Genomic DNA, 4,352 nt, shown 5'->3' on the forward strand with positions numbered 1-4,352 from the left:
TCTCTGATCGGGTTTAAGCCCAATCTAGTCGTAATCAGTAGCGACTCCCAGGGCCGCGATGCGATCCAAGAGCTCGTTCAGGGAGAGGAGCTCTATCGGATCTAACTGCTCGGCAAGCTCCGAGCTGATGTGAAGATTGCTTTCGATGGCCCGAGAGGTCATCGTTGGCGCGGCGGCCGGACAGGCGGTCATCAAAAACCTGCCTAGCCGGAGAGTTTGGCCGACAGCCAAAGCTCCTTTAGCAATGATGCCGTCTTTAAAGACGGGATGCGGCATCCTTCCTTGTGGTGACGACATAGCGGAACTCTCAATGAAAGCACCAATGTCGGTGTCAAAACCGGCGGATCTCGGGTAGGGGGTCCCGAACTGTGCGTCTAGGCGGATGGTAACAGGAGACAAGAGACACGATGTTTTTACCCAGGTTCGGGCCCTCTCGATGGAGGTAAAACCCTACTCCTGCTTGATTAATATTGATTATATGGGTAGTACAAGAGTAGATCTACCACGAGATCGGAGTGGCTAAACCCTAGAAGCTAGCCTATGGTATGATTGTTCTTCGTCCTACGGACTAAAACTCTCCGGTTTATATAGACACCGGAGAGGGCTAGGTTTACACAGAGTCGGTTACAATGGGAGGAAATCTTCATATCGTATCGCCAAGCTTGCCTTCCATGCCAAGGAAAGTCCCATCCGGACATGGGACGGAGTCTTCAATCTTGTATCTTCATAGTCCAGGAGTCCGGCCAAAGGTCTTAGTCCGGCTAGCCGGACACCCCCTAATCCAGGACTCCCTCAGTGTTCTTTTTCTATCAGCTCTGTTACAGTGCTTAAGGGCCCACCATCCTTGTTTGCAGCACTTGTATGTCCTTCTGTATGCATTTTGTTTCGGACTCGAACCCATGTACTTCAGATCATCCTTTCTAACACCAAACCCTTTTTTTCTCGCATAGCCTACGTAGAACATGTAGGCTTCCTCCTCAGTCCTGAAAGTCTTTTTCACAATCTCTATGTATTCCATACACTCATTCAGATCTGAACCAGCCATGCCTTTAATATCAATTCCTTTACCTTGCATGTGTACATCATCTAGGTCTATGCCATCCTTGCCTGCATCCTCATTATCGTTATCATCCGTGCACATACCATCCATTCCGTTGCCTTCGTTTCGTCTATCACCCATGTCCTTGTCATCCTTGCATGTATTCCCCAAGTTTTTGCCATCGTTGCCTTTATCATCCATGTCGTTATGCTGCCAATGAAAACAGATAGTCAATGTTACGGATGGATAGCATACATAATAATTATGCAATACTCTGCTTAAATAATTGGTTTAATTTTTCATATCGGATTCATGTACCAAGCTCAGTCCTTCAAAAGCTGTAAGTAAGTATAAAATATTCCCTAGCTAAATCCAGAAATACTAAATTGATTGTACTTGTTGTAACTGATGATCTCCTAACTAAATCCAAAGTGCGCAAATCTTTCAAGTCCCCTGATAGATCCACCCTGATAGATGAATTATCTGCAAACTCCATTCAAAATTGTGTCCTAACTGAATCCAAAATTATCACCTAACTAAATCCAAATTATCTCCTCACTAAGTCGAAAATATCTCCAAACTCCATACAAAAATAATTATCTCCTAACTAAATCCAAAATATCTTGAAACTCAATTCAAAAGCATCTCCTAACTAAATCCAAAATAACTTTCTTTGAATCCAAATCTGCTGACAAATTCTCATGGCACACAACCCTAACTAAGTGCTTCAATATGTCCTAGCTAAATCCGACTTACACTTCCTTTGAATCAAAATCTTGTCACAACTTTCTGAAACCATAAACCCTAACTAACTACATCAACATGTCCTAGCTAAATCCAACTTACACTCCCTTTCAATCGAAATCGCGTCACAACTTTCTGAAACCATAAACCCTAAACCTCACATGACATATCCTAAGCTCTAATCAAATCCGACCCCTATTGGTACTATATGCATAAGGGACCAGCAAATATTTGAGATGGCTAGGCACTTACAGCGAAGATCCAGCATGAAAAAGTTGATGCACGTTGATGAGGATGATGTGGCTTCTCAGGTCGGGGAAGGTGGCGTCCGCTCGGGGAAGGAGGGGAGGCTCGTCGGAAGATCTGACGCCGCGACCCGAGTGGGGTGACTTGCGATGGAGGGGGAGGGGGAGTAGGAGCAGGAGGAAGAAGTGACACGGCGAGTGCGATCGGCAGCGAGCGAGGGAGCCGGGGCGATCGGCAGCGATCGAGGGCGTCGGAAGCGATCGGCGGCAATCGAGGGTGCCGAGGTTAGGGCTCGAGAGGAGGACAGAGGACGAACCGCTCAAACCAAATTTCAAAAGAGTTCGCATGATGATTGGACCTCTATAATGAATTGTTTTATTAATGCAATTAATTTAATTGAAAAATTTCAGATGAGAATACCCCTGGACTTAATTGGGCCGATTAAAGGTACAAAAACTTTTAGGTCAAAAATACCCTTGGGCTCAAAAAGGCCCAATTATTCTCATCCGTTAGATCACCCATATAATACATGTGATTTGGTGTATTATGATGGACCGTAAAATTTCCCTACATGTTTATTATTCATGTTAGAATTGTATTAACCGAAAACTTGATACATGTGTGAATACATAGACAAAATACCGTGTCCCTAGTAAGCCTCTACTAGACTAGCTCGTTAATCAAAGATGGTTAAGTTTTCTAACCATAGACATGTGTTGTCATTTGATGAACGGGACCACATCATTAGTAGAATGATGTGATGGACAAGACCCATTCGTTAGCTTAGCATTATGATCGTTCATTTTTATTCCTATTGCTTTCTTCATGTCAAATACATATTCCTCCGACTATGAGACTATGAAACTCCCGGATACCAGAAGAATCCCTTGTGTGCTATCAAACGTCACAATGTAACTGGGTGATTATAAAGATTCTCTACAGGTATCTCCGAAGGTGTTTGTTGGGTTGGCATAGATCGAGATTAGGATTTGTCACTCCGAGTATCGAAGAGGTATCTCCGGGCCCTCTCGGTAATGCACATCATAAGAAGCCTTGCAAGCAAAGTGACTAATGAGTTAGTTGTAGGATGATGCATTACAAAACGAGTAAAGAGACTTGCCAGTAACGATATTGAACTAGGTATGAAGATACCGACGATTGAATCTCGGCCAAGTAACATACCGATGACAAAGGGAATAACGTATGTTGTCATAACGGTTCGACCGATAAAGATCTTCGTAGAATATGTATGAACAAATATGGGCATCCAGGTTCCGCTATTGGTTATTTATCGGAGAAGTGTCTCGGTCATGTCTACATAGTTCTCGAACCCGCAGGGTCGCACGCTTAACGTTCGTTGACGCTAGAGTACTATTAGGATATTTGATGAGTGGTAACCAAATGTTGTTCAGAGTCCCGGATGAGATCCCGGACGTCACGACGAGTCTTGGAATGGTTGAGACGTAAATATTTTTATATATAGGAAGTCATATTTTGGGTTCCGGAAAAAGATGCAGTTTTTTTGGTATTGTACCAGGAAGCTTCCAGAAAGTTCCGGAGGGGTCCGGAAGTCCACAAGTGGGTTCACCACGACCCAAGGGCTAGCTGGGCTGCGGGGAGGTGCCCTGTCCTTATTGGGCTAGGCGCACCAAGTCCTCAAAAGCCCATGTGGCTAGGGAAGGCAAAAAATGGACGGAGTCCTAGTAGGAATAGGATTGGACTTGGAGTCCAAGTCCTCTCCCCCTTAGCTGCGCCCTAGGGCTTGGAGGGGCTGTTTGCCACACCCCTCCACCTATATATAGAGGGGAGGGGCCCCCAAAGAGGACACACCAAGCCCTTGGCGCCCCTCTCTCCCGTTACTCCGTAGTTCCACCGCCTCGTCCTGGCGACGCTTAGAGAAGCACTGTTGGTGCTCCACCACCACCATCACCACAATGCCATCGTGTTGGTTGTGATCTCATCTACTTCTCCTCTCCTGCTTGCTGGATCAAGAAGGAGGAGACGTCATCGAGCCGCATGTGTGCTAAACTCGGATGTGCTTTCCGTTCGGCACTAGATCGGTTGGATCGTGATCGAATCGCAAAAAAAGTTCGACTACACTAACCGCATTGTGAAATGCTTCCACTTTCGGTCTACAAGGGTATGTATACACACTCTCCCCCTCTCATTGCTATGCATCTCCTAGATAGATCTTTCTTGAGCGTAGGAATTTTTTTGAAATTGCATGCTACGTTCCCGAACACACCCAACCCCCCCCCCCCTCCCCAACCCAGTCCATCTAGCCGCCGACAAGGAAGGCGCCGTCTGGACACCCACGACCGAG

Source organism: Triticum aestivum, chromosome 7B (assembly GCF_018294505.1).
Source record: "Triticum aestivum cultivar Chinese Spring chromosome 7B, IWGSC CS RefSeq v2.1, whole genome shotgun sequence".
Lineage (NCBI taxonomy): Eukaryota > Viridiplantae > Streptophyta > Magnoliopsida > Poales > Poaceae > Triticum > Triticum aestivum.